Below are 10,177 nucleotides of genomic sequence, written 5' to 3' on the forward strand. Positions count from 1 at the left end.
GAAATCATCATAACGTACCAGGCAAAAGGAAATTACAGACAAAAATACTAACTATTCCTGACATTATTAAGAATAGTTTTCAAGCAACGATGTGGAGTGGAATAATATAGTAAACAAGTATAAATGTTATTTTAATACTATATTAATTAGTTATTCTCTATATTCTATACTCTGTATATTCAAATAGGTAAAGTGGCTTATCCAGACATTTATTTCACTTTTTTGCGTATTATTGTAACGTGTATATTTCCTTTTCCTTGAGCTTAAGAGAAAAATATTTCTGTCACCGCACATAGAAAAATGAGACATCATATGTATAGTCTATATTACCAAATGATAGCATACTAAAAGAAAAATATTTCATACGTATGTGCATTTTGAATTTAGCGTGCATTTTTAATCTTTTGATTGGAGATAGAAAGTTTAGTCTTCAGAGCATGTCAGTTCAACACAAGAGAGGATGAACTAAGAAAAAGGAATTTGCAGCTCTTGATACTGTGACCTAGCTTTAACAGTAAACATAAATGTACTCCTTCCTTAAGCATTGTACAGATGAGGGCATCAACATGCATAGGGTGAGAACTCTCTTCCGCAGTCTGGAGCTGGAAATAATTCAGATTCTCTCACAGACTGACTTATGCATCTCATTTTTCAGACTGATACTCTACAGACATATAAGGAATTAAAAGTCTTGCAAAGCCTTCATGTAAGCACTCTTTTCTCCTGGTTCTGTTTTCTCATTTATTGTTCCAATATCCCTTTAAAAAAAACCAAAAAAGCAACCCCCCCCAAAACAAAGCAAATGAGCAAACCCTCTCCCAAAGTGCCAACTGTTTCATCCTTTCCCTTCTTCATAGCTTATTACAACTAACATCAGCATCACATAGGTATTTATATCTGTGTTATGTCTCTATTTCAGAATTGCTTTCTGAAAACCTGGTTCATCCAAACTGGAATCTCTCCTGCTTTTCTAACACCTCTGAGTAGATGTTTTGGCATCACATCTGTTCTGACATAACAAGAGATGCCATACTTTCTCTCAAGAATGCTTCTCTCCTATTCTCCTCACTGTGGCAAAGTGTAAGTACTGTCAGGAAGACTCCTACCTAATTATTCCATTTGAACATCTGTGTCAATTTTCCTTTCCAGGTTATTTAGGTTTATGTAACTATCTCTGGTATTTGTTTCTCCATGAAAATAGGAAGAAAAACAGGCTCTACAATACGTGATTTTTGATAAAACTAAATGATAGGCATCATTAAGCATCAGACTTTGTTACATACTTTATTCCATCCCTTGAAAAATTCTTGAGCCTGTTGTTATTTAATCAGACTTCTCTTGTAAGAGTAGCCCACTTTGATAATATCATTTTTCCTCTCTTCATTCACCATTTTCTGTCATATTTAACAAATAGATTCTGTTCTCTCTCAAGGTCCTTCAACACTTATCTTCCCCTCATAAACCTACACTCTTTAAATACATTGCTCTTTAGTATGTCACCTCTTGCCCCCAATCCTTTAGTGATGCTAGCCTCTCTCATCCACCTGTTAAATTTTCAAGAAAGCATGATGGTGCTTTCTCCCCTGCAGCACCTGAGGCTGAATAAGGACTCACTCTAAGTTCTTTTTCTTACATCATTTCAAAATGTATGTTTGTTGTGGCCCATATCCCACTCCACACAGATAACAAGACAAAGCAAACCCAACCAAAAACCAAGTAGACTACAGTTAGACAAACAGTGCACTGAGACCTCGTATACTGCTGAATGGAACAGTTTGACTGTTTACCTGCTTGTCTCCCGTCTGTCTATTTGTCTGTTATTTCTTCTTTTCTTAGACAATGAATTCTTTGAGGCAGAGACTATCTTTTGTTTTTTCTTTAGTTAAGCAGTTCTGATTTTTGTTATTGCTAGTAGAAGGCAGAAAGCTCTGTGTTGGGCATGCAGGTTCCTAGGATGTGCTGTGGCCTGAGCAGGTTCCAGCTTACTTTAACACTTTGCTGGTGTTTGAGTGATTTTTTCGTCATCTGCTTTACCTTCAGCTCTGGAAACACCATTGTAACACTCAAAAGCTTGTAATCTGCAAAAAGTGAATGTGCCAAACACAGGGAGTTAAGGAATTATGGCTAGCACAATTAATATTTTAATAGTTGAGTAGTTAAAATTGCATACCAAAACAGATTTCAAGAACTGTACAGTTCACATTTTTATACAAAAACACCTATGCGCCCTTGCTGATGACCAACCCTTTCCCCAGTGCGGGCCTCAGCCTGCCTTGTTCCTTGTGGTTTGAACTGTCCCTGGCAAGCTCCAATCCAGGAGGGTGGTGAGAGCAGGGTAGGTAAAGCCCTCAACAGCCCCAGATTTCATCCCAAGGGAGGAGTGGCCTGCTCATGGTCATGATTCCTTTCTCCTTTTTTCCACCTGGAGTCCATGTGGCCTTTTTTTCATACTCTTTTAACCACAGCCTCATCCTTCCCTTGGGCTGCCAACGGGATTTCCCTTGCTAAGAGCAGAAATCACATTTGCTGTGCTATGCAATATGGTAGTATTGATATTAGCACTGTTAGAACTGGTGGTGGTAGCAGGAGTAGTGGTAGTGCTGGTAATGGTAGTAGTAACCATCTTATTATAGCCCATCAAATACTGATGCTGTAAAGTAGATTTTGGCATCTGTTCATGACATTCAAATTGTAGTGTGAATTACAAAGTGCTGTAGGATTTCAGGATGAAAAAATTCCTGTAAAACCCAATAAAAAAATACCCAAAAAACAGTAATGATAATTGTTATCTTAGTCCTATATTTGATAGGAATAACATAAAAGGAAATCTTTTTAATAAAATCAGAAGTGCTAAAAAATATGTAGCAGTATTTCTTGAGTAGGTTTTGTTTGTTCTAGGACAATGTACTTAAACCAGTATAAAAATATATCTAACTTTTAAAATAATCCAAGTCCTCTTTTCTCAAATTGCATAATATTAGGTCTTATACACCATGAATTTATAGAATGGTTTTCTTTGTCTTCAGAAATATTTTTGTATTAAAATTTTGTGTATTATCATTATAATTTTGTTACTCTAAAGATCTTAATTGTTACACATTGTACTGTCCTATCTTCATGATAAAATTGTTCACACCTAGTAGTGACTGAAAATATAGAATATGTAAAAAAAAGGAAATAATGCAAATCCATCAAAGACCATTTCACTTGTGATATCGTCTGTAAGTATCTAATAGCTTTACTTGTTAAACTTAATCTCAGATGCACTGCTGAAAGTTAACTTCCCACTCTCAGGCCTGTATAATGAGACATTTATACAAGCCTGACATCAGTTCACCAGTTTGAAAAATTCAAACCACTTTTAATATCTATACTTAAGCAGGTTTGATTACTTAAGCATGTATCTCAGGTGGATTCATAAAATAAAATACACACTGCAAAGGTAAAATATATCTTTTACATTCCAAAATACAAAACAAAATAAAAACCTGTGAAAATCTGGTTTTTATCATTTTTGTCCTGCTGTCATAGAGAGCATAGAGAGCATAGCCCAAGCAATGGAAACATAAGATAGCAATGTAATTTTTCACTTTGACATATTACCAAAGTACAAAGCCAAACCTTCACAGAATTAAAATCTTTCAAATTGCTTTCAGTATTTTAAAATATATACTATATTTCTTACTACACTTCCTTGTTATTCTGTGCACTTTTATTGGGGGAAAAAAATTAGTTATAAAATGCTATTTTGGGACATTTTAAAGACATAAGGAAACATTTTTATATATTTTAAAGGGCTTGAATTCAAAGTGTGAAAATCCTGTAATGATATGTACAGTTGTTGCATATTTTATATTATGCTGTGAAGTACAGGACTGTAAAAAGTTGCACCTTATAAAGTTATAATAAGAAAATAGATACGCTTGCTGTTATCTGTTGGTGGATAACTTAAATTGTGACCATCTTGACTTGATATCCAAGTGTGTGTCAGCGTGCATTTTGGCAGTTAGGTATAACAACTCTTATACAAAATTATATATAAAAACAAGAGTGTCACCATTCAAGAAGCAATTTTGTTATGCGGGAAAAACAATCACTTATTTAGCCAGGTTGAACTGAAGATCACAGCTCTACATACAAATATCTGTTCTGTTAAACAGTCTTTCTAACAATGCTACTTTATGTAAATCTACTGAGGGGAAAAAAATCTGATGGGAATAAACAATCTACCTAGGACTGTCAGGTAGTCTATGGCTTTTCCTCTGCTTAGGAATGACACACAAAGGTCTGCAACAGTTCTCACGTAAATTTCCTTATTTTTTTAAAAAATCAGAGCTCAATATTCTTCACAAGCAAGGAAAACTTTCCCACTAATCTCTCTTTCTCTCCGTTTTAGGTTTTCATTTCCTAAAAATAATGTTGACATTTTTAGGACAGGATTATATTTTATATTAAATTTGATATTTAACTGCAGAGGCTTCTCATGGCTTTTTTTCCCCCAAACTTTATACTTCTGTGAAATGAAAGAGCTGTATTTCTGGTTTCTGAAGCAAAGGAAATTAAATTGAGTATATAGTATTTTGCATTTGTTGTGGGCCAAGAATTCGCTGGTAACCATAGCCTAGCTGCTTTGTGATAACTTAAATAAGCCACTAGCAAATTGATTGCAAGTCAAAACTGTTTTCTTCCCTAATGCCCATCCTAATTTTTGTATCTGGGCAGAAATGTGTCTGCTCAACCATCTTGTGCAGATGGAATTTAGAAGAATACAACCTCTGTATAAAAACCAGTTAATTTATTAAGAATTTAAAATAAATTCTTAAAGATAAAACAAGAAGATAATGAATTTTCCGTTCATTAAGGAAATACATTTATTGTCCTTACTAGTACAGAGAATGTTATTTTTATATAATTTTCTGGCAGTTAAATTCTGCTTAGATTTTAGAATAATATTGTGTTGAATCATATACTCTGTGCAGAAAACAGAATGCTGACTTGTTTGTTATTGATTCATTTTCTAACTACACTTGGTAAGGCATTATGACATTTTCTATAAGTTCTCATGGAAGCATACCTAGTGCACTGGAGAATTTTTCAGCTTCATTTTACCTCAGTGACTGATAGTCTTCCAAGAAAAATGAATGATGTGGCATTCACATAAATACATCTGCAGCTTGATTTCTAAACATATCATTTATCTTTAGAGGTGTAGTAAAATGATTAGGCATCCAAAGCATCTAACTGGAAGACCAAATAAATGTAACCATCATTTCATACAGAGCTTATGAAACATAATATTTCTTTTTTTCTGCTAAAGTGAAGTTCAGAAGAAAACAAAAAAAATCAATTGAAAATATGAAGAAACTTCAAAACTTCAGGGGTATTCATCTTAGTGTCAGAGAGAAGGAAAAGCCCTCAGCTTCATGGAATAGAAAAAGGATCAAACATCTTAAGAAGTCAAGGATTAGTTTAATTGGCATTGACTTTATGCTGGAACGTATTTTCTTAACTCTGCTTTACACTCACATAATTCATTTCTCAAAATTACTTTTTTCCTCCCCGTATTCAACATTCCCTATTTCAATGGAAAGCTGGAGATGAGAATTTAGTACTAGATTTTGAAGCATTTGTCTTAGTTGTCTTCTGATGTGAATATTGCATGAGCCTTACACAGACTAAAAATCTATGGCTGCAGCTGGGTTGAATGACTGCAACCCTGGGATGGTTGATCACACGCATGGATATGTGTATTTTTTGGGCAGTTTATGCACCTTTAAACCATGTCTCGACTAAATCCTTTTGTCCACAGCAAAACCCATTTTCCATAGCTCCCAAGTTCATCTTAACACAGGACCTGTCTTGTCCTCATTCTATTTCCACCATACCTTTAGCAATTATTCTAAACTCCCACATATAGACTCTGACACAACTAAATGAAACAGTTATTCCTATTCCTTCAAGTACTCTTTTTCCGTAGGCTATGAGTTCTTTATGCTGTTCCTTTCTGTTTTTTTTTATTTATTTATTGCCTTTCATTTGTCTACGTACGTATCTTTAAAAAAAAATTACAAATTGGTTCTGCCAAGTATTAAGGTTCAGGGTTTTGTAATTCATTGTTTATTTCTGTTTTTCTCTGATTTAATAATGGGTTCAATTGCTAATGTATAAAGATTTAGGTGAGTTCAAACGAGTTTCAACTCAGTTTTAAGTTTATTGGATGAATGTATGTTGTGTACAAATCTGAAATTCTGTCTAAAATATTTTGTATTCTGAGTGTTCCCATAATAATAAATAGCAAGTGGATATTTACTGAAAACCTATACAGACATTTAAGGAGAAGAGGTGCCTGTTTTCAGAGGGAAAATCTGAAAAATTGCAAATTATGTCACTTCTTTCAAGGTAACTGTCTTTAAGCTGTGTATTTGCGAACATAAATAGACCTCTTAAAACTGAATAAATTATTTCAGCACTAAAAGTTGTTCAGAGAAGAATGAACATATTAAAAAGTTACCAGCCTTCATTACACTAAGTATGTCTTTTAGAGTTAACTCTGCTTTAGTGCCTGAACTGCAGTGCTATCAGCCACCATGTTTTTAAGATAAGACCAAATATTTTACTAAAGTTAGAAAAATTTAAAATTAATCAATATTATTAAAGAAAAAAATCTTCTTGACTGAAACTGCTCAAACATATGATATGAAATTTAAATTAAAATGAAGTTTTAAAGACATGTTTTTAAGATACATGATCCTTATTTGTATATGTTATGATTTCGTAGAATTTCTATTTAGTCCATGAAGTAGTAAAGAATGCTTGATCTATTAAGTCTTTGAAAATTAAATTTTAAACAGCTTCTCTTTTTCTCTTTCATTTACCTATAAGCACAATTCTTGCACAATATCATCCTCTATGGCCCCCTATCATCACTACACAATATCATCCTCTGTAATAATTTAATTGCATGGTGCTGGGAAGAGGCTGCATATGATTATGGCTTCATAATTTGCATAAAGTATACCATCTTGCATTTATTAATATCTTGTGAGATATTATCATAAATAATTTAAGGTCTGTTTCTCCAACAAAGGAGCAGACTGCATTAAATAATATAATAATTTATATTGTTTTGTCATGTGTTTTTGTTTACTTATCATTGGAGTAGCTTTCTCAGACCTAAGCATAATACATTAAAAGTTTTGCTGTGGCAGTAAGAAGTTAGAATAGAGGCATTTTTATGCACAATCCACTTTTTCACTGTGAGGGTAGCCAAGAACTGGCACAGGTTGGCTAGGGAGGTTGTGGAGTCTCCTTGGAGATATTCAAGAGCCATCTGAACATGGTCCTGTCTAACCTACTCTAGGTGATGCTACTTGAACAGGGGGATTGAACCAGACCATATCCAGAGGTTCCTTCTACATTCAACCACTCTGTGATTCTGAAAATAAATTTAAATGCTATAAAGGCAGTAACTTTGCCATTCACTACTAAGTGACATAGAACAGCATTTTACGAATCTTTAGAACAACTTCCTAAATAATATCTTCTTTTATTATTGTTTGGGAAAATATAATCTAGTGATTCTACACACACATATGCCTTACAAAGAGTCCATATGGAGTCTCCCAGAGCTTCTAAACTACAGTCTGTCTCAATTGGACTGTAACTTGGTTTTCAATTCTGATTCTTCTTCACCAACTAAGGCTCAGTACCTTTATGCTCTGACTTCTTGTGTTTAGAAGAACTGCCTTCTGTTTTCTGATGTTTCAAGATTAGTCAGCAAGAGGGGATTGTTTTAGGTAAGGGGAGAAATATTTGCTTCTTAGGAGAGTTTTTCAAAGAAGAAAGCAACCTGCCAAAACCATACAAAAGTACAAGTGTTCCTATCTGGGTTTTTTTAAGTACAAATAAGATCATTAGATTTTGATTTGGGGTATGTCACTTTGAAATTTGTTCTTGTGTTGTTTTAGTCCTTGTGTTGTTTCAGTCAGACTGTTAACGAAGATGGGCATTCTTGCCTTATGATCCATACAGGCTAGCATTCATTTATTTTCTTGTACTGCTACTAGTATGTAATAATAAAATAGCTTATTAATTTGCATTTCTAGCACTCTTTGAATGTTGAAAATGTAAATGCTTTCCCAAAGAATTAATTCCATTAATATTTTTCTGGTGTTTTTTCCCAATTAAAAACATTTTCATTATAGAATGAATACACACATAGATAATGCCCATATAATATTTCGTGATAAGAAAAATATGGCTTCGGTCAACACTTTCTAATTTTGAAAGGCAAAAATGTTATTTTTTTTATCTTACTTGCTAGACTTTATTTGTCCTCTTCGGCTGTCTGACTTTTTCTTCCTTACGTAGTACTCCTCTGAGAAAAATTTCCTCCAAGAATTCAAAGTACCTCAACTTGCTTGAGAGAAAAAAGATTTTTATAACGAAAAATACTAAAGAAATGGTTCATTATGGACTTTCACAGTGGAAACACCTGTCAAATTTTGACACTTTCCGAAATAATAATAAAAGCAAAAAGACTAAGTACTTCAACTACACATTATACTATCTGAAGAAGTTTCAATGGCTCAAATTCACCTGTTTCTTTCTGGATATTACTGCCTGTGTGTCTACTTCATAATGAATAAAGACAACCTTATTGTAAAATCTTGCTTTAGCTTTCCTTGTTTTAGTGTGTTATGGTGATAACTGTAAAAGTATAATGTATATTAAAAAGTAAGATTTTACAGTGTATTTCACATTCAACTCGCAGAGGTAACATCACACCCAAGGACTTCTGGGAATCCAGGGTGGGCTGGAAACTAGCCCGAAGCCCACTTTATTTTGATGGTTTTAATTGCCAACAACCAGTGCTGAAATGCAGGAACTGAGTCATCACTTGTTTGTAATTACTTGACACTTTAGCATGGTCTTATCAGATTGCTGGAGAAGTGCTGTAAATCTCAAATACTAGTATTGCCGTTATAGAATGCCTGCAGATGGCGATGACATCTAGCAATGTATTCTTCTAGGAATGACACTAGACTAGATTTACATCACTGTAAATGTAACTGGGGTATGATAAAATGGTAATCCAACCTGTCATAGTATGCCCAGCATGTCCATGGTTTCTCATATTCACCATTATGATTGTTATAGAAATTTCTGACACTAGGATCTCACTGCTACCAGATAGATTTATTGGCGCAGATCAATTATATCTGGTAGCTCGAGCTAGGTGCCTCAAAAGGAGGACTCTGACCAAAGAAATTCCTGGGCAACTATACTCTTACAATTTAAAATCTCCATCCCTCATGCAAGTTTGGACCAATGACAATATTAGGGTCTGAAATCTTCTTGCCCTTCATTGGTTTGCTGTTTTTGTTACTTGGTTGCCACATGATCATCTTCACATCCTCTTAGGTTTGTTTCAGTGGAGGTTTCCATCAGATCTGTAGGACATGTTATAATACAATTGTTACAATACAACTGTTACAGTTCATACAGCTCAATCCATGGGCTGTTCTCTCTAGCTATTAATTTTTAAGCAGCATTTAAGCTACAGCTTTTTCTATTCTAACTATTATCACATTGTTAACTCCAGGTTTCACTATGATCCATATAGTTCAAATAAATTTCAACTTGTGGCCTAACATTTCTAGCTATTTATGTCAAGCAAACATTTAGCTACTTTCAAATAGTATAATATTTTCAATAGTGAACCTGTTAAATTATGTCAATCTCAAGAAGCACAGACTTCCATCTCCACATTTCAAAGAAGAGGTAATTTGGAAACAAACAAAGAGCTGAGCTTGTGTACACTTAATTTCCCTTTTTCCACCTTAGTCTCTTAATACACTAAGCAAAACACAATATAACACAGGTGGGCAGAAAAATATACATTTTTTTCCATACTTTACAGTATGAAACAGCTAATCTTTACGCTGTAAACTTTATTTATAATACTTTATAACTTATCTAATCTCGCTCCTTCTCTGAACAGATCAAATATTGAAGGCTAGTTGCACAAAATATAGCTTCTGCTTAACTGCAAAAATAGCAGTCCCATCACTTCCAAAATGACGGTTTTGTAAGAATAAGTATATTTTTATTACTTCGATGATGATAGATATTTCTTAACCATTGCCAAGCTATAGATAACAAAAGGGCAGTATCC

The sequence above is a fragment of the Manacus vitellinus genome, unplaced genomic scaffold (assembly GCF_001715985.3).
Source record: "Manacus vitellinus isolate BGI_N305 unplaced genomic scaffold, ASM171598v3 scaffold_4_pilon, whole genome shotgun sequence".
In the NCBI taxonomy this organism is placed as follows: Eukaryota; Metazoa; Chordata; class Aves; order Passeriformes; family Pipridae; genus Manacus; species Manacus vitellinus.